Here is a 21,934-nt window from a genome sequence, read left to right as displayed (position 1 = left end):
ATGCACCCTTCTGCACAGTTTTGAAATGGCGACGAAGATGTTTAGTGCTGACGATGCCATTATCAGCATGACTATTCCGGTGATTTACATGCTGGAGCACATGTTAAACAGAATTCGGAGTCAGGTGGTGGCACAAGAGGAGGTGGAGGAAGTAGAGGAGGAGGAGTTGTATGCGGAAGGGCTAACATCTGCAAGGTCCAGACGGTCGGCAGCACCAAGGCGGCAGGCATGTGAGGGTGGGGGAGATGATTTTACCAGGGCGCATGGTAGCAGCCAAACTAGTGAGGAAGGTGCAGGAGCCCAGGAAGAAGTGGAGGACGAACTGATGGAAGACTCATCAGATGAGGGAGACCTTGATCACATTTCTGTTGTGCGAGGTTGGGGGGAGAGGACAGAGGAAGGAAGCATGATTGCTACCTCGCCACCAACACAACAGGGACTTGGTGCTCCTGGATGCGCAACACACATGAGTGCCTTCTTGCTGCACTACCTGCAACATGACCCTCGAATTGTGAGAATTAGAAATAATCCTGACTACTGGGTTGCCACACTGTTAGATCCCCGGTACAAAAGTAAATTTGCAGAAATTATTCCTGCCATAGAAAGGGATGCACGCATGCAGGAGTATCAGCAGAGACTGTTGCAGAATCTTACATGTGCTTTTCCACAAAATACCAGTGGTGCACGTAGTGAATCTCACAGTTCCAACTTGCCAACCGTGGGACCGTCAAGTGTTCAGCACTCAAACCGTAACAGAACCACAGTATCTGCTGGTAACATCAATTTTGCGGAATCATTTCACCACTTTTTTAGCCCATCCTTTGCAAGGCCACAGGAGACAAGAAGTCTGACACATAGTCAACGCCTAGAGACGATGGTACAGGAGTATCTCCAAGTAAACATTGAAGCCACGACTGTGTCACTGGACCCTTGCTCTTTTTGGGCTTCCAATCTGGATAAATGGCCGGAGCTAGCCACTTACGCCTTGGAGATCTTGTCATGCCCCGCAGCCAGAGTTCTGTCTGAACGTGTGTTCAGCGCTGCTGGTGGTGTGCTGACAGATAAGCGCACACGGCTCTCCACTGATAATGTAGACAGACTCACGTTCATAAAGATGAACAAATCATGGATCCGAAACGACTTTTCTACCCCTGTGTCATCCTGGGGAGAGTAAAAGCTTGATGATTGGTTAAAATCACCCTACCAACCGTTTTAAGCTTTCAAATTACTAATCATGTTTATCTGTATCTTGACTGGAAAATAATTTGGGCTTTGTAGCAGTGTGCAGCACTGATCCTATTAGGCCATCTATAATAAGCTTCACCAGATTTAAAATTAAAAATAATTTTTAGCTGCATCTAGCCCGGAAAATAATTTTGGGGCTCCGAGATGCGCAAGACACATAAGTGCCTTCTTGCTGCACTACCTGCAGCATGACCCTCATATTGTCAGAATTCGAAGTAATCATGACTACTGGGTTGCCACACTCTTAGATCCCCCAAACTTTTCGATCAACCTTTTCATTTTAATAAAGACCAAAAAAATAGTCATTTTTGAAATTATAAGCATTAGCAGGTTGTTAGAAACTGAAATCAAACAGTTTTCAACTCAAAACTTTATTCTAGGTGATGTTACATTTTCACATAGGACCCCTTGTTCGAAAGGAGCTTCTGAACTCTCTCGTCCATTGAATTTGTCAGGTTTTGGATGGTTTCTGCTTCAATTGTTTTGCATGAGGACAGAATACCCTCCCAGAGCTGTTGCTTAGATGTGAACTGCCTCCCGCCATCATAGACACTCCTTTTAATGATGCTCCAAAGGTTCTGAATGGGGTAGAGGTCAGGGAAGCATGGGGGTCACACCATAAGTTTGTCCCCTTTTATGCCCATATCAGCCAGAGATGCAGATGTTTTATGTGCAGCATGAGATGGTGCATTATCATGCAGAAAAATGATCTTGCTGTGAAATACACGGTTCTTCTTCTTGAACCATGGCAGGAAGTGCTGTTTGAGAAAATCCACATACATTATGGAGTTCATCTTTAGCGCCTTCAGGGATCCTAAAGGGGCCGACAATCTCTCTCCCCATGATTCCAGCCCAAAACATTACTCCACCTCCTCCTTGTTGGCGCTGTAGCCGTGTTTGCGTGGGGTGTCCATCAACCAGCCATCCTCCACTCCATTCATCTGGACCATCGAGCGCTGCACGGCACTCATCCGTGAACAAAACAGTTTTGAAATCAGTCTTCATGTAATGTTTGGCCCACTGGAGCCGTTTCTGCTTGTGTGAAGTGGATAGAGGAGGTCGACAGGATGGCATATGCACAGCTGCAAACCTCTGAAGGACCCTGCATCTTGTTGTTCGGGGGATGTTGGAGGCACAAGCAGCTTCAAAAACTTGTCTGCTGCTATGACAAGGCTTTTTTGCCGCTGCTGTTTCAACCTGACGTAATTGCCTGTAGGAAAGAGTCCTCAATTTGCCCTTATCAGCACGCACACGTGTGTACTGTGAATCAGCTACATACTTCTTGATTGCCAAGACACTTCATCCTGATCATCGCACAATGTTGATTGTAGTCATGCCTTGACCTAAACACTCCACAATTTGTTGCTTCTCAGCAGCCGACACATCCTTTTTCTTTCCCATTTTGGCAGAAAATGTAGGCTGCTTAATAATGTGAGAGAGCCTTCTTAAGTAGTCTTGCCTTTCATTGGACACACCTGCCAAACTAATTAGCACAGGTGTCTGCAATTGCTTAAAGTGATATAAAGAGCCCTGACACACATCACCATCAATGAGTTTAACTGACAAACAAACAAATTCTTCCCTTATCACTCCTAAACACTTTTTGCATAATAATTTGGAACGCGGTGTACATGTGCTTTTCCACAAAACACCAGTGGTTCACGTAGTGAATCTTACAGTTCTAACTTGCCAACCGTGGTCTGTATGAAATTGTTCAATAAAGGGCCCAAAATTAAGATAACATAGATGGGAGAGGTCTCTATGAATAGGAATTCCTAAGTATTTGATACCCTGTGAGGGCCAGGCAAAGGGAAAGTTGGACTGGATGGAATCCTATATGGATTTAGGGAGGGAGACATCGAGGGCCTCAGACTTCGCTGCATTGATTTTAAAATTTTACCATGTAACAAAGTGATCTATTTCAGCCATAACAGCAGGGATGGATATATGTGATTGAGGGATATATACTAGGACATCATCAGCAAATAGAGAGCACTTGTACTCGGTGCCTCCCACCTCAATCCACCTAATATTGGGGTTATGGCGAATTGATGAGAGCAGGTGCTCCGTCACTAGGATGTATAAGAGAGGGGACAGAGGACATCCCTGCCTTGTCCCATTGGTGATTGTGAAAGGTGATGAAAATGTTCTGACGCACCCCCTGGACCTTGGGACACCCGGAGCCGGACCCTTTTTGGTGGATGCTGGTGGTTGTAGTCTTCGTGGCAGCGATCCGGTTCCGTGGCTCAGGGCGGTCAAACCAGTGGCGGAACTATTTATGTGGTTTTGATGTTTAAATGTCCGACTACGCCACCCGTGGATTGCGGTCAGAGTGAACCGCCGCTACAGGGCAGACCGCTAAAGCTGGTGTTGTGGGTGCAGCAGAGCGTAGCATAACTCCCCACGGGAGGAGTATAGCCTCAGGGCAGTGTATGCGGAGGATGGGGGTGATGGTGCAGGGCAGCAGCAGTAACGACACGGAGTCAGTGATGCAGTTCAGGGCCTTTACTCACAGTTCTTATTATCCAGACCACGTCTGCAGGTAACGGCTGCCCACGTCGTACTGTGCTCACCAGGTGAGGGGCTCAGACAACTCCCAGATAACTTTGGAGCGCTTCACAGGACCCCCTTTGTGTGTCCTTTGTCTGGCCTTTCTTACCAACACTTCTGTCCGGCTGCCTCGGGCCTCCTCTTGGTAAACTTGGCGCCAGTTTCCCTGACCCTATGTGGTGCCTTCCTAGCGGGTGGATCAAGGGGCTGCGCCACATAAAATGTCAGAGCCTCCGGTTTCTAGCTGAGGGTCGTTTCCTGCCTCCACTAGTTCGGGGACCGGTCTTCCCCTTTGGCCTGACCCCTCCACGCAGGTGGATTCGGGCGTGCGGTGGCGACTCGCCCGTCCGCACTCCTGGGATCCCTTCATTCCTCGTTCCTGGAGCCTTCTCCGCTCCTCTTCCTTCCTTCTCCCTCTTGCAGGCCTGGGCCTCTGTTACTAGGCCCGCCTCCGGAGCAGAGCTCATGCAGAGCCCCTGCTCCCTGCCACTTCTGCTCAGACTTCTCTGCACTGAACTAAGATGGTGCCCACCTTTTATACTCCCTTCTCAATGCACCCAGGAACTGCTTCCTCCCTGCTCCTGCACTGCAGGGTTCCCCTTCCTCAGTGTTCCCTCCCCCCACTCCAGCCAGGGACAGGGACTGTCGTGCCCATTTCAGGGGCATATTGGTCGCCCTGCCCCACGGCAATGTGGTGTAATGCATGCAGGTGTCGGGTCCTGATCCACACTCCATCCTTATCTGAGAGTGAGATATCACACCTCTGGGTGAGGTGCAATACGTCTGTAGCAACCGAGCCCTCGGTGCTACAGTTCCATTTATCTTCAGCCTAGGTGACGTATTGTGATACAGGGCCGTGATTTTGGCTATAAAAGGGTCCCCTAGACCCCTACCCCAAGCTTTTTAAGAGAATCATATATGGCGTGCCAGGAGACTCTATGGAATGCTTTCTCAGCATCCAACGAGAGTATCTACTTACAAATTTTTAACTGCATCTAGCCCAGGAAATACTTTGTGCCTAGTAGCAGTGTCTGCTAGTCAGCGGATTATCCCGGCTGTTAAGCAAGCTACACCACCTGTAGTTTGGACACTTAATTTTTTCAAAGGAAATGCTTCGGGACCACGGGATACTTAGTGAAGAGCATCAGGAGGCACCCCAAGGCATAGAGTCTGGGACTGGCACTAGGATGCCTTGCGGTGGACAGCCGAGCTCGATCCGTATAAAAGCTTTTTAACTGCAGCAGCTTTAGTGGACGCTACTGGAGCTGGAATTACGCGGCTGCTGGCATGAGACTTGCCCTCCAATAGATCCTTGTAAATGGATTTAAAGTGTATTCATTCAAATTAGAGGGACAATTTAAATTAAAAAGCTTAGAGCTGCCTCCACCACAGGGGGGCTCTCTCGACCCACCAGCGGACAGGCACCAGTATTGGGAGAGGGGGGCTGGCCATCAGGGTTCACCGCGGCTCTGGCACAAACCCGGCGACACGGAGGTGGCACGGGCAGGAGCGGACTGGCCGTCTCGGCTTCTCACTTTTTGGATTTTAGAAGGGCATGACATGCCTATATCTGTGTCTCCCCCTCCTTTTACTCCTCCACCTCTTTTCTTTTCGCATGACTATATGTACTTGTCACTTTTCCATGTGTTAGTTGTGTCTTCTGAGCAGTTTGTCAGCTTTTGGACACCTTTGAAGGTGTTTTCTATGTGTTTCTATGTGTTTTTGTTTGCCTGCCATTGGTTTTAACGGTGTTCGAAGGTGTTCGACGAACAGTTCGACGAACAGTTCGGCGAACACACGGGTGTTCGACGAACCGAACCGAACTCGAACACTACGGGGGTGGCTCAACACTAGCCAGGACCTCCAAGGCATAGAGAGCCAGTTCATGCCATGTGTTCAATTTGGATACCCAATAATTATAAGCTACAGAGGAATCACGGAGGATGTTGGTACGGTCGGCAAGGTATTCCCTTACCATCTTCCCAAACTTTGCACTCCTTGTGAGAGTACCCCACACTTCAAGGCCTGTAAGATGGGAGGGTCTGCGAAAACTGTCCCAAAACGTTCATCTACCTCTGCTGGATTGGAGTTGTGTCTCTCTCGCCTTTACTTCTTGGTTGTCCAATGATCTGTGACCTCTGCCGCCTGCGTTTTCAGATGGGAATTTTTTTAATAATTCCGCAACAAGGGCCTTCTGGTACTGCCCCATTTTAGTAGACATGTCCGCCTCGGGAATAAGAGATAGAAAGCAAGGGTCTAGAAGAGTCACCAACTAGTAATGACTGTCACCCAAAATTTGGAGAATGTGAGGGTCACGGGAAAGGCAGAGTAACATATACTCAGCCATGCATGCCAGACTGCTAACAGGCAAGACTTCCGTGTCCTCACCAAGAGGAAGACTGACCATGCTCTCCTCCTCCTCCGTGTCCTCAGGCCATCCACGCTGAACAGACGGTATGACAGTTGTGCAGGTAGTACCGTCTATAGCGCATGAAACTAGCTCCTCTTCTTCCTCATTGTCACCCAATCCACGTTGGGATGAGATGAGGCTGGGCTGTGTGTAATCAACCTGTAAGGTTCCTTACTCCATCTCAAAGTGCTCCGCCTGCAATGCATCCTCTTTGATTGTGAGCAGAGAGCGTTTCAGAAGACAGAGAAGCGGGATGGTGATGCTAATTATTGCGTCATAGCCGCTCACCATCTTGGTGAGTTCTCTGAGAGAACTTGTTGAGAACCATATTGCCAGTTCTCTGGAATGCACTACCCCAGGCGCTCCGACTGATGCATAGCCCCCATGTCTTCAAGGCGCTTTAAAAACCCATCTCTTTAAACAAGCTTACCACCTTAACTACTCAGTAAATTAACTTTCCCCTGTTCCCTCTTTCTAAATATTATTCAGAATCTGTTCCCTGCTCTTCATCTGTCTCCACACCCTCCATGCACTAGATAACTGCACTCGGTACTTGAGTATTGCAATTAAACATACTGGCTGATGACCGGATCATACAGCTTTATATGAAAATCCCTATTTAAATTGACAGACCTGAAATAACAAGCACTTTTCACCTATTGTGTCCCCCCATTTCCTTGTAGAATGTAAACTTGCGAGCAGGGACCTCACTCCTAATGTAACTGTTTAAACTGTCTTAAATTGTCTTGAATTTATTGTCTGTATATGCCCCCGCTAAATTGTAAAGTGCTGTGGAATATGTTGGCGCTATATAAATAACAATTATTATTATAATTATTATTATTGGTGAAGTCCTCAAAGTTTTGGAGGATGGTACATATGTCTGACATCCATGTCCACTCCTGAGGTCTTATGTGTGGAGTCTGAACTGAATACCAATGGCCTTGTTGATGCTGGAACTCAACAACTGCCCTCTTCTGCTCACAAATCCTTCCCAACATCTGCAATGTAGAGTTCCAATGTGTGGGGACATCACACACCAGTCTGTGAGCTGGAAGCTGCAAATGCTGCTGAAACATGGCAAGGGCGTCGGAAGCTGTAGGTGACTTTCTAAAATGTGAACACAGGCGGCGTATTTGGTCAAGCAGATCCGGCAGCTCTGGGTTGTTTTTGAGAAACCGCTGAACCACGAGGTTAAGCACATGGGCCAGGCATGGTACGTGTGTGAGCTCGCCTCACCTCTGAGCCGCCACCAGGTTCCGGCCATTGTCACACACGACCATGCCTGGCTGTAAGTTCAGCATTGTCAGATACAGATCTGCCTACTCTTTCAGAGCTGTCCACAACTCTTCAGCGTTGTGTGGTTTGTCACCTAAGCATATTTGCTTCAGCTCAGCCTGTTGCCGCTTGGCCGAGGCAGTGCTGCAGTGCTTCCAGCTTGCGACTGATGTGGTCATTTCGGAGATGGATGCAGAAGAGGAGGAGGAGGAGGTGTAGGAGCTGTAGAATGTGGGGGCAACACTGATTGACCCAGGGCCTGGAAATCCTCGGTGTTGGAAGGATGTGTTCCGTCCCAAGGTCCGACTGGGTCCCGGCATGCACTATGTTAACCCAGTGTGCCGTCAGTGAGATGTATCGTCCCTGCCCACAAGCACTTGTCCACGTGTCCGTCGTTAGGTGGACTTTTCCAGTAATTGCGTTATTGAGGGCACGGCTAATGTTGTGGTATACGTGCTCGTTTAATGCGGGGACGGCATATCGGGAGAAATAGTGGTGGCTGGGGACCGAGTACCAAGGGACGGCCGCCGCTGTTATGGGTCCGGGAGGTGGAACCTCTGTGCTACGGTGCAAGGAGGGACCCAGAGGGGCGTAACTAAGTATCAACTCGGACCGACCCTGGTCGTACGGCTGCTAACAACTCCGTGACCAGGGAGGGACCGAGCCGAGGGACCAGGTGCTACTCTGAAGACGACCTTGTAAGGGAGCAGGTGACTCCCACGGTACAGATGGCAGGGACTGACCGGAAAAGCAGGTAGGCACAGCAGGCAGGCTGGGGAGCAGAAGCCTCCAGGTAGGCTATCAGGTAGACACGGCAAGTGACGGCAGGAGTCTCTAGGTGGGCTGGCAGGTGATCACGGCAAGTGACGGCAGGAGTCTCTAGGTGGGCTGGCAGGTGGTCACGGCAAGTGACGGCAGGAGCCTCCGGGTAGGCACGGCAGGTAACAAGCAGGTAACAGGCAGGTCACAGGCAAGTGCTCTCAGGTGAGCATGCTGGCAGGCACTGCAGGTAACAGGCAGGCAACAGGCAAGTGCTCCCATGTTAGTGGGCTGGCAGGCACGGCAGGTAACAGGCAGGTAACAGGCAGGTAACAGGCAGATAACAGGCTGGCGGGCAAGACTGGTAGTCAGGCAAGCAGCGGGACCGGAGGGCTGAAGCAGAGGTCAGAAACACTGTGCAACAACTTTTGCTCGGGCACCTCCATTTTGGAGGAGGTGCCTTATATATGGGAGGATCCTCGGCTATTGACCGGGGACTCCTTAGGACGGAGCGCGCGGCCGCTTTAAGAGGGAGGGAGCGCGCGTGCACGCCCTAAGCACAGTGCCCGGGGAGCTGCGCGCGCTGGCAGCAGGAAGAGGAGTGCTGGATAACGCAGAGCGGGGAGCGTGGGGAGCGAGGAGGTGAGTGGGCCGGCGTCTCTGCCTGGCAGGGGGCAGAGACATCGATGCTACAGCCGCCATCAGGTTGCGGAAAGCTTCAGTCTCCACCAGCCTAAAAGGCAAAATTTGGAGTGCAAACAGTCGCAAAATGTGTAAATATAGTAGTGTGGCTTGTGGGGCATTAGCTGCGTATTTGCGCTTGCGTTCTAAGGACTGGTGTAGGGACAACTGAACGCTGCACTGGGACAAGGACATGGATGTGCTTGCTGATGGTGCTAGTTGAGAGTGTGCAACGACAGGTGCAAGGCGGGAGGCATCTTCGCATGTGCCGTAGGCAGAGGATTGGCTTGCACGCACAACAGCAGAAGAAGCAGTGGTGCCACCCGCAGACACTGTTCCTGGACCCTGGGGTTCGGCTCACTTAATCGATTGCTTTGCTGCCATGTGCCTGATCATGCTGGTGGTGATCATGCTGGTAGTTTTGCTACCTCTGCAGATGCTGGACTTGCAGGTGGCGCAAATGGCCTTTTGGGGTTATCGGCACAGTCTTTAAAAAAGACTCGGGAAGATCTAACAGTTGTACTGGCAACTTCTCTCATGTTGATGTTGTAACATCCATGGCGGCGTGCTGGCATGGCTTACCACCTCCCACCATGCAAGACCGCCATTTTACCTATCAATCCAGGCTGCACACTTTGCTCCAGTACCTGCTGTGTCTCTTGTCTGATTGCTTAGGGCGGCGGCGCGGTTACTGCCTGATTCTTATAGTTACTGTGTGCGCACTCCTAATGCCTCCCTAGCCTATTGCTGTGAGTCACTGGATACTTAAACCCCCTCCACCCAGTAGGGGGTGCCTGAGCAACACTTTTCTTCAGTGTGTGCCTTGAAACTGAGTTACCAGGTCCTGTCCTGTATCTTGTCTGCTTCCGCCACCCTGGGGGTTGTATATCCAGGCCTGTTACCTGTATCTGTGACTTCTAGTCTTTCTCCGCCAGCCTGGGGGCTGAGTTCCCAGGCTCGTTTCTGTATCTTGTTCCTGGTTCAGTTCCTATCTTAACTGTGTCCTAGCCCGTTACCTGTTTGTCTCTATATCCGAAACTTCCCTTTTCCTGAAGCGTCTGAACCTGCACCGAACTCCAGCTCATTGTCTCTGAACTTCTGTTTGTGAGTTTTGTGTACACTCGCTACTTCATTGTAAGTACCTTGTGTGTATCTGGTTCTGCTTGTTCACCGCACCTGCGGTTTTGCTCCAGGAACAAGATACAGGAACGAGCCTGGGAACTCAGCCCCCAGGATGGCAGAAACAGACTAGAAGTCACAGATAAAGATCACGGGCCTGGGTATACAGCCCCCAGGGTGGCAGAAACAGACAAGATGCAGGACAGGACCTGGCAACTCAGTTGCACAGAACACACTGAAAGAAAGTGTTGCTCAGGCCCCCCCTACTGGGTGGAGGGGGTTTAAGTATCCAGTGACTCACAGCAATAGGCTGGGGACGCATTAGGAGTTTGCACACTGTAACTTTAAGAATCAGGCAGTAACCGCGCCACCACCCTAAGCAATCAGACAAAAGACATGATCACAGCAAGTACTGGAGCAAATTGTGCAGCCTAGACTGATAGGTAAGGTGGTGGTCTTGCATGGTGGGAGATGGTAAGCCATGCCAGCACGCCGCCAGGGATGTTACAGTTCCCCCCTTTACATCCCCTCTTCTTCAAGCCTGCAAGGATTTTCTGCAGAGAATTTGGAGGCCGATCCTTCTCTTCAAGAAGATTACCTCTTCTGTCCACTAGAGGGAACGAGACTGGTCTCACCGTCTTGGTGACTAGGATGATTCCTCCCATCGAGCCATCCTCAGTAAAAGATGAAGTGGGTGAAGTACCAGGAACAGGACACAGGAAAGTCTCTCTCCATTTCTTAATATTGAATAGCACCCCAAAGGATTCACTGGACAACTGGAGATCCTCCACCGGGTTGGATGGGTGCAGAAACTCGGGGGTAACCACCGCCTTGAGGTACACTTTGCCAAACTTACTGGATGAAATGGGCGAAGTACCAGGTACAGGGTGTAGGAAAGTCTCTCTCCATTTGTTATCAGGTAGCACCCTGGAGGATACAAGAGACAACTCGAGGTCCTTCGCCTGGTTGGAGGGGTGCAGAGACTTGGAGGTAGCCACCGCCTTGATGGACTTATTGCCAGATTTATTACAGATGGAAGATCCTTGCTTCGGGACCATCTTCAGTCTGGTTTCTGAAATGACACGTCTGCGAGGCGGGCGGTACTTGAAGCCAGATCATTGGTACAATCGTCGAGACTGTGTGGGGACATTGCCTCCGCTTCCCTTCCTTCAGAGACTTCAGCGCACAGCGAGTCAGCGACTAGCAGATCTGGTGAAGAAGAAGAAGACATTGCTTTGGAAGTGCATTGAGCTGTAGGGTGCATTGCTGCAAAATGGGAAAAAAAATCTCTTTAAATCTTCTTCCATAGCAAGTGTGAACGAGCTGAGTGTGACTGGAGCGTAAGTGCAAACAGAAGTAAGTGTGTGACTTGTTGTTCAGTGACTTGGATTCAGGGAGTTTGAAAGGGAGGAATTTGGACTGAATTACTGTCTGTATATTATTAATTCTTTACATTTCTTTTTACTTAACATTTCTGTCTAGTGCAATCCCCATTAGAAAATGAGGTCCATTATTGGCAATGCAATCCAGTGTACATCTTGCCACATGTATGCAATCCTTGAACAGCCGGTCGTGGGTGCATACTGCTGTGCGAGATGTGTGCACGATGTGCGTTTGGAATCCCAGGTACTGGATCTAAATGAGCAGCTGGCAACACTGAGATGCATAGACAATGTGGAAAGGAGTCTGCTGCTCACTGAGCAGCTGCTCACTGGGGTAGATGTGGGGGAGGGTGGTAGTAGGGAGCTGCAGGACAGTGAGGCAGCTAGCTGGGTGACAGTTAGAAGGGGGGAAGAGGGAAGAGTGCCAGGGAGGCTAGTCCTGATCAGGCACACCCCAATAAGTTTGCAAAGTTGGCAGATGAGGGGAGTGTCGGTACAGGGGTAGCACTGCTGCAGCAAGGCATGTCCCCTGAAAGCCGGAGTAGTGTCAGCTCCAGTAAGGGGGGAAATAGGAGAGCAGGGCAGGCCAGGCAGGTGCTGGTAGTGGGGGACTCAATTATTAGGGCAACAGAGAGGGAAATCTGTCACAAAGAGAGGGATCGTCGAACAGTGTGCTGCCTACCTGTCGCTCGAGTCCGGCACATCGCTGATCGAGTTGACAGATTACAATGAGGGGCTGGTGAGGACCCAGCGGTCATGGTGCACATTGGCACAAATGACAAAGTTAGAGGTAGGTGGAAGGTCCTTAAAGATGATTTCAGAGAATTAGGCTGCAAGCCTAAAGCAAGGACCTCCAAGGTGGTATTCTCTTAAATACTACCAGTACCATGTGCCACGCCAGAGAGGCAATGGGAGATTAGGGAGATAAATAAGTGTCTCAAGAACTGGTGTAGGAAGGAGAATTTTGGTTCCTGGAGAACTGGGCCGACTTCTCAGTTGGCTACAGACTCTACTCTAGGGACCGGCTGCACCTCAATGGGGAGGGTGCAGCTGTGCTGGGGGAGAAAATGGCTAGAAGGTTGGAGGAGTGTTTTAACTAGGGATTTGGGGGAGGGTATTCATTTTATAGGTGGGGTAGATAGTGCAGATAGTGACCTGGGCACAAATTAAGAAATTGGAGGTGGGGTTAGAACTGTCAATAAACTAAGAAGGAATAGAGGTACAGAGAGATACATAAAATGCATGTACACTAATGCCAGAAGCCTCACCAACAAAATGGAGGAATTAGAATTAATTTTGTTGGAAAATAATTATGACATGGTGGGAATATCTGAGACATGGCTGGACGAGAGCCATGACTGGGCAGTTAATTTACAGGGCTATAGTCTGTTCAGAAATGACCGTACAAACAAGTGAGGGGGGTGTGTGTTTATATGTAAAATCATCCTTAAAACCGATGTTGCTGGAGGATATATGTGAATCTAATGAAAATGTAGATTCCCTGTGGGTGGAGATAAGGGGAGGGGGAAAAATAATAAATTACTGATAGGGGTTTGCTATAAGTCTCCAAAAATAATGGAAGCAGCGGAGAATATCCTCGTAAAGCAAATAGATGAAGCAGCGACTTAAGGAGAAGTCATTATTATGGGGGACTTCAACTACCCTGAAATACATTGGGGAACAGAAACCTGTAGTTCAAGCAAAGGTAATAGGTTTTTGACAACTATGAGAGACAATTACCTTTCACAACTGGTTCAGGACCCAACAAGAACTGCTAGACCTAATATTAACCAACAGGCCAGACCGCATATTAAATATACGAGTTGAGGGTCACTTGGGTAATAGTGATTGCAAAATAATAAGTTTTCATGTAACCTTTAATAAGATGTGTAGTAGAGGGGTTACAAGGACACTAAACTTCAGGAAGGCAAATTTCCAATGGTTGAGAGATGATCTTAGTGCAATAAACTGGGATGATATCCTGAGAAATAAAACTACACAAAGCAAATGGGAGATGTAGCGCCGGCGTCCCTGCCCTCTGCTAGGCAGGGACGCTGTTCCCCTCACCTCCCTGCTCCGTGCCCGGCGTCCTCCTCCCGCTCTGCTGGCAGCGTGCGCTCCTTCCCGTCCACTGTGCTTAGGGCGCGTGCGCTCTCCCTCCCTCTTAAAGGGGCCGCGCGCGCCGTCCTAAGGAGTCCCCGGCCAATGGCCGGAGGACTTCACCATATATAAGGCACCTCCTCCAAAATGGAGGTGCCCGAGCAATGTTGTTGCACTGTTTACTACTCTGCTTCAGCCCTCAGGTCCCGTTGCCAGTTACCTGCCAGTTACCTGCCAGTTACCTGCCAGATTCCTGCTTGATTATCTGCTACCTGCCTGCTAGTCTGAGGTCCGACGGTCTGCCTTACTACTCCTGTCAGTCTGTCTAAGGACCAGTCTGCCCGCTCACCTGGGAGCGCACATCAGCCACCTGCCTGCTTGCCCGAGGTCCGACGGTCTGCCTTCCAACTCCTGTCAGTCTGTCTATGAACCAGCTTGCCCGCTCACCTGGGAGCACACACCTGCTACCTGCCTGCTAGTCTACCTGGAGGCTCCGCCGTCACGTGCTGTGACCACCTGCCTGTCCAGTGACTCCTGCTCGCTCACCTGGGAGCGCTCATCTGCTGCCTGTCTGCTAGCCTACCTGGAGGCTCTGCCGTCACGTGCTGTGACCACCCGCCTGTCCAGAGTCTTCTGCCTGCTCACCTGGGAGCGCTCATCTGCCGCCTGTCTGTTGGTCTTCCTGGAGGCTCCGCCGTCACATGCTGTGACCACCCGTTCATCCAGAGACTCTCGCCTGCTCACCTGGGAGCTCACGTCTATCATCAGCCGCCACAGGTCGTACCAACCCTTTACCTAGAGACTGCCCCGGTCACTTGCCGTGACCATCTGCCCGTTCATCCAGAGACTGCCCCGGTCACTTGCCGTGACCATCTGCCCGTTCATCCAGAGACTGCCCCGGTCACTTGCCGTGACCATCTGCCCGTTCATTCAGAGACTGCCCCGGTCACTTGCCGTGACCATCAGCCCGTTCATCCAGAGACTGCCCCGGTCACTTGCCGTGACCTCCAGCCCGTTCACTCAGAGACTGTCCCGGTCACCTGCTGTGACCTCCTGCCCGTCTTCCCTGGTCGCCACCCGCTCCCTTACAAGGACTGCCCCCTTGTATAGTAGCTCAGAGGTTCCGCCTCCCAGACCCGTTACAGGAGACATTTATTAGCATCCTGAATAGGACCTGTGCACAATATATACCCTATGGGAATAAACATGCTAGAAATAGGAGGAAACCACTATGGCTTAATGGAGCTGTAAGGGGCGCAATAACTGACAAAAAGAAAGCATTTCGAGAACTAAAGCAAGTAGGTAGTGATGAGGCATTGAATAAATATAGAAAATTAAATAAATTCTGTAAAAACCAAATCAAGGCAGCAAAGATTGACACAGAGAGAATCATTGCCAGAGAAAGTAAAAATAATCCCCAAATATTCTTTAACTACATAAATAGTAAAAAACTAAAAATCATAGTGTTGGCCCCCTTAAAATAGTCTGGGTGAAATGGTGGATGAGGATGAGGAAAAAGCCAATATGCTAAATGATTTTTTTTCAACTGTATTTGCACAAGAAAATCGCATGACAGAAAACATGTTTAGTGATGACAAAAATTCTCCATTAAATGTCACTTGCTTATCCCAGCAGGAAGTACGGCGGCGTCTAAAAATCACTAAAGTTGACAAATCCCCAGGCCTGGATGGGATACACCCGCGAGTACTGCAAGAATTAAGTAACGTCATAGATAGACCATTATTTTTAATCTTTAAAGATTCTATAATAACAGGGTCTGTACCACAGGACTGGTGTATAGCAAATGTGGTGCCAATATTCAAAAAGGGGACAAAAACCGAACTTGGAAATTATAGGCCAGTAAGCTTAACCTCTAATGTGGGTAAAATCCTGGAGGGTTTCCTAAGAGATGCTATACTAGAGTGTCTGAAGAAGAATAACCTCATGACTAGTGTTGAGCGAACATGCTCGACACTGCTCGGTACTTGCCCGAGCATCACGCTACTCGGGATATTCGGCGAGCACCGAGCATTTCCGGGTTACTCGGGCGGGAGCTCGGGTCTCCGCCCTGCATGTTTGGCGCTCTTTGCAGAGCCAATGAACATGCAGGGATTGCCAGCCAGTCACTGTAATGCTGCAGCCATGTTGGTTGTGGGCATTACAGTGATTGGCTAGCCGCACAGCGTCACCTCGAGTATTTAAAACGGGGCGCCGCCATCTTGGACACAGTCGCTCCGGATTAGACAGTGTAGGGACAGCGCTGCTGATTTAGGGAGAGATATAAACTGCAAAATAGTTAGTGTAGGGTCTGTAAAGGCTGCCAGAACAAACAAACAGTCCTTTTCAGGACTAATATCCATCCCAGATACCAGGCAGGCAGGCTGTATAGGAGACACAGTGGTTATACCAGCAAACGCTGCATTACAGTCCTGTGTGCTCCTGTTGCTGAAATTGCTGGACGTAGCACCAGGTGTCGGGGGCCAGGAAAAATCCTTTTTTTCCATCTAAATCCTCCTTTTTTTTTCCTCCTTCACACTGTGCAAATACCCATCTTATTATCCTTTTAGTGTGTCCCCCCTCCCCCCTCCAAAAAAAAAGCGTGTCTCTGATTTTTCAGACACAAATATAACTGTTGAAAATAGTCTGGTGTAGGCTAGAGAAACAGAAGTGTTGTTTTGCACTTCCACGGTTCAAACCTCTGTATTATCCATTTTGGGCCATTTGTATCTAAAAAAAAAACAGTTTGAGTGTGTCGCTCACTGTTCAGCCGCAAATATCTCTATTTAAAAAAGTGTGGTATACCCCAGTAAACAATAACTGTGGTTTTGCCATCCCACGGTAAAAAATCTCTATTATTCAGGTTTTGGTAGTTTTTTCCGTAAAGAAAAACAGTAGTGTCTCCTGACTGTTGTGACACAAAAATATATCTGTTGAAAATAGTCTTGTGTAGGCCCGACATCCCAGTGTGGAGACGACCTTGTAAGGGAGCAGGTGACTCCCACGGTACAGATGGCAGGGACTGACCGGAATAGCAGGTAGGCGCAGCAGGCAGGCTGGGGAGCAGAAGCCTCCAGGTAGGCTATCAGGTAGACACGGCAAGTGATGGCAGGAGTCTCTAGGTGGGCTGGCAGGTGATCACGGCAAGTGACGGCAGGAGTCTCTAGGTGGGCTGGCAGGTGGTCACGGCAAGTGACGGCAGGAGCCTCCGGGTAGGCACGGCAGGTAACAAGCAGGTAACAGGCAGGTCACAGGCAAGTGCTCCCAGGTGAGCATACTGGCAGGCACTGCAGGTAACAGGCAGGCAACAGGCAAGTGCTCCCATGTGAGCGGGCTGGCAGGCACGGCAGGTAACAGGCAGGTAACAGGCAGGTAACAGGCAGATAACAGGCTGGTGGGCAAGACTGGTAGTCAGGCAAGCAGCGGGACCGGAGGGCTGAAGCAGAGGTCAGAAACACTGTGCAACAACTTTTGCTCGGGCACCTCCATTTTAGAGGAGGTGCCATATATGGGAGGATCCTCAGCTATTGGCCGGGGACTCCTTAGGACGGAGCGCGTGGCCCCATTAAGAGGGAGGGAGCGCGCGTGCGCGCCCTAAGCACAGTGCCCGGGGAGCTGCGCGCGCTGGCAGCAGGAAGAGGAGTGCTGGATAACGCAGAGCGGGGAGCGCGGGGAGCGAGAAGGTGAGTGGGCCGGCGTCTCTGCCTGGCAGGGGGCAGAGACACCGATGCTACAGCCGCCATCAGGTTGCGGAAAGCTTCCGTCTCCACCAGCCTAAAAGGCAAAATTTGGAGTGCAAACAGTCGCAAAATGTGTAAATATAGTAGTGTGGCTTGTGGGGCATTCGCTGCGTATTTGCGCTTGCGTTCTAAGGACTGGTATAGGGACAACTGAACGCTGCACTGGGACAAGGACATGGATGTGCTTGCTGATGGTGCTAGTTGAGAGTGTGCAACGACAGGTGCAAGGCGGGAGGCATCTTCGCATGTGCCGTAGGCAGAGGATTGGCTTGCACGCACAAAAGCAGAAGAAGCAGTGGTGCCACCCGCAGACACTGTTCCTGGACCCTGGGGTTCGGCTCACTTAATCGATTGCTTTGCTGCCATATGCCTGATCATGCTGGTGGTGATCATGCTGGTAGTTTTGCTACCTCTGCTGATGCTGGCCTTGCAGGTGGCGCAAATGGCCTTTTTGGGGTTATCGGCACAGTCTTTAAAAAACTACCAGACTCGGGAAGACCTAACAGTTGTACTGGCAACTTCTCTCATGTTGATGTTGTAACATCCATGGCGGTGTGCTGGCATGGCTTACCACCTCCCACCATGCAAGACCGCCATTTTACCTATCAATCCAGGCTGCACACTTTGCTCCAGTACCTGCTGTGTCTCTTGTCTGATTGCTTAGGGCGGCGGCGTGGTTACTGCCTGATTCTCATAGTTACTGTGTGCGCACTCCTAATGCCTCCCTAGCCTATTGCTGTGAGTCACTGGATACTTAAACCCCCTCCACCCAGTAGGGGGTGCCTGAGCAACACTTTTCTTCAGTGTGTGCCTTGAAACTGAGTTACCAGGTCCTGTCCTGTATCTTGTCTGTTTCCGCCACCCTGAGGGTTGTATATCCAGGCCTGTTACCTGTATCTGTGACTTCTAGTCTTTCTCCGCCAGCCTGGGGGCTGAGTTCCCAGGCTCGTTCCTGTATCTTGTTCCTGGTTCAGTTCCTGTCTGAACTGTGTCCTAGCCCGTTACCGGTTTGTCTCTATGTCCGAAACTTCCCTTTTCTTGAAGTGTCTGAACCTGCACCTAACTCCAGCTCGTTGTCTCTGAACTTCTGTTTGTGAGTTTTGTGTACACTCGCTACTTCATTGTAAGTACCTTGTGTGTATCTGGTTCTGCTTGTTCACCGCACCTGCTATTTTGCTCCAGGAACAAGATACAGAAACGAGCCTGGGAACTCAGCCCCCAGGGTGGCGGAAACAGACTAGAAGTCACAGATACAGATCACGGGCCTGGGTATACAGCCCCCAGGATGGCAGAAACAGACAAGATGCAGGACAGGACTGTGCTCACTGTTCAGCCGCAAATATCTCTATTTAAAAAAGTGTGGTATACCCCAGTAAACAATAACTGTGGTTTTGCCATCTCACGGTAGAAAATCTCTATTATTCAGCTTTTGGTAGTTTTTTCCGTAAAGAAAAATAGTAGTGTCTCCTGACTGTTGTGACACAAAAATATATCTGTTGAAAATAGTCTTGTGTAGGCCCGACATCCCAGTGTGGTTTCGCAGTTCCACGGGTCAAATCGCTATACTACCCAGTTTTGGGCATTTGGTATCTAAAAAAAAAGCAGTTTGAGTGTGTCGCTCACTGTTCAGGTGCAAATATCTCTATTTAAAAAAGTGTGGTATACCCCAGTAAACAATAACTGTGGTTTTGCCATCCCACGGTAAAAAATCTCTATTATTCAGCTTTTGGTAGTTTTTTCCGTAAAGAAAAACAGTAGTGTCTCCTGACTGTTGTGACACAAAAATATATCTGTTGAAAATAGTCTTGTGTAGGCCCGACATCCCAGTGTGGTTTCTCAGTTCCACGGGTCAAATCACTGTACTATCCAGTTTTGGGCCTTTGGTATCTAAAAAAAAAGCAGTTTGAGTGTGTCGCTCACTGTTCAGCTGCAAATATCTCTATTTAAAAAAGTGTGGTATACCCCAGTAAACAATAACTGTGGTTTTCCTCTTCCACGGTTCTAATCTATTCTTTATTACCCTTTTTCCATTGATAGTGCAAGTGTAAGCTATTTTACTTCATTTACAATGGGCAAGGCGCGTGGCAAGTGACGTGGAAGTGGACGTTCTGGTGATGGTTCGTGCAGAGGACGGGGCCGTGGCCAAGGTGAAAATGTGCCACAACCAACAGCCACATCTTCTCGCTCCCACTTCTTGACCGAATTACTAGGGAAGCACAGAACAACACCAGTATTGAGAAATGATCAGTGTGAACAGGTTATTAATTGGATAGCAGACAATACTTCCAGTTACCTGGGCACCACCACCTCCGGTCTGTCTTCCACATGGTCAACTCTTAGTAGCCGTGAGTCTCGACCGCATACTCCTCCTCACCCTAATGCTCCTTCCTCCCACCATGCCGAGTGTCGTCAGACAGCAAGTGATCCCACACTTGGACACTCTGAAGAGCTGTTCACTGGTCCATTTCCATATTTGGGCCCCTCGCCTGATACGCTTGAAGTGGTGGAAGAGGAGATCCCATGTTGCGATGCCCAAATATTTGAACAGCCATGGCCACAGGAAGTCGATGTTGGCAATCTGTCACAAGAGGTGGACGATGATGAGATACAATTGCCAGGAAGTGAGGAGGAGGATCGTGGTGCGCAAGTGGAAGAGGAGGAGGTGGTGGATGATCTAGTAACTGACCCAACGTGGAAGGAGGACATGCAGAGTGAGGCCAGCAGCACACAGGGGGAGGGAGGCAGAGTACCCCAACAGGCAGGAAGAAGCAGTGTGGTGGCCGCAGACAGACGGCAGGCAACCGTTCCCCGTAACACCAACACGAGGGACATTGCCAGTACAAGCGGTAGGTCTTCCAGAGTCTGGAATTTTTTTAAAGACTCTGCTGATAACCCCAAAAAGGCCATTTGTTCCACCTGCCATGCCAGCATCAGCAGGGGTGACAAAACTACCAGCCTTTCCACCACCAGCATGATCAGGCACATGGCAGCAAAGCACCCGACTTTGTGGGGTGAAACCCAGTGTCCACGACCAGTGTCAGAGGGTGTCACCACTGCTTCTTCCACTGTTGTGCGTGCAATAGAACCCCCTGTTGTGTGTGCAAGGCAATCCCCTGTCCATACTGCATGTAATGATGCCCCCTCCTCTCAGTCTTCATTTGTTATGGCAGTTTCTCAAGAAACAGCATCAACGTCCACGTCCACGTCCCACCGCAGCATTCAATTGTCCATATCCCAGACCTTTGAACGAAAGCGGAAATTCGCAGCTAACGCCCCACAGGCCACAGTCCTAAATTCGCACATTTCACGACTGCTTGCATTGGAAATGCTGCCTTTTAGGCTGGTGGAGACGGAATCCTTCCGCAATCTTATGGCGGTGGCCGTCCCTCGGTACTCGGTCCCCAGCCGACACTATTTTGCCCGGTGTGCCATCCCCGCACTACACAAGCACGTGTCCCAAAGCATCTGCCGTGCCCTCAACAACGCAGTTACTGGGAGAGTCCACCTGATAACGGACACGTGGACAAGTGCTTGTGGCCAGGGACTGTACATCTCTCTGACGGCACACTAGGTAAACATAGTGGAAGCCGGGACCCAGTCGGACCTTGGGACGGAACACATCCTCCCCACACCGAGGATTGCGGGCCATATGTCAGTCAGAGTTGCCCCCACAGTGTACAGCTCCTGCGCATCCTCCTCCTCCTCCTTCTCCTAATGTTCAGCCTCCATCTCAGATATCACCACATCAGTTACAAGCTGGAAGCATTGCAGTACTGCCTCGCCAAGCGGCAACAGGCTGTGCTGAAACTCATAAGCTTAGGTGATAAACCTCACACTGCTTGTGAGTTGTGGACAGCTGTGAAAGAGCAGGCAGATCTGTGGCTGAGACTGCTGAACCTACATCCCGGCATGGTCGTGTGTGACAATGGCCGTAACCTGGTGGCGGCTCTGAGGCGAGGTGAGATCACACACGTACCATGCCTGGCTCATGTGCTTAACCTCGTGGTTCAGCGGTTTCTTAAATCGTACCCCGAGTTGCCAGATCTGCTCGTGAAAGTACGCTGCCTGTCAGCTCATTTTCGCAAATCGGCTACAGCTTCCGCCGCCCTTGCTGTGTTGCAGCAGCGTTTGCAGCTTCCGGCACACCGACTGGTGTGTGATGTCCCCACACGTTGGAACTCTACCCTCCACATGTTGCAAAAGATTTGTGAGCAGAAGAGAGCAGTTGTGGAGTACCAGCTGCAACAAGGCCGTCGATATTCAGGTCAGACTCCACACATAAGACCTCAGGAGTGGACCTGGATGTCTGACTTATGTACCATCCTGACAAACTTTGAGGAGGCCACCAAGATGGTGAGTGGCGATGACGCCATCATTAGTGTCAGCATCCCACTTGTCTGTCTTTTGCAACGCTCTCTGCAGAGAATTAAAGAGGAGGCATTGCAGCCAGAGTATGATGAGATGGATCAAGAAGCCATTGCGGGCGATTACACACAGCCCAGCCTCATCTCATCCCAACGTGCATTGGGGGACAATGAGGGAGAGGAGGAGGGGAAGGAGGAAGAACAGGAGCTGCTATCATGCGTTGTAGTCGGTAGTACCTGTACAAGTGTCATACCGTCTGTTCAGCGTGGGTGGCCTGAGGACAGGGGGGAGCAGGAAGAGGAGGAGGA

The sequence above is a fragment of the Phyllobates terribilis genome, unplaced genomic scaffold, assembly GCF_046119375.1.
Source record: "Phyllobates terribilis strain yellow unplaced genomic scaffold, ASM4611937v1 Scaffold_4__5_contigs__length_816908805, whole genome shotgun sequence".
Lineage (NCBI taxonomy): Eukaryota > Metazoa > Chordata > Amphibia > Anura > Dendrobatidae > Phyllobates > Phyllobates terribilis.
Note: the sequence above shows the minus strand (reverse complement) of the source record.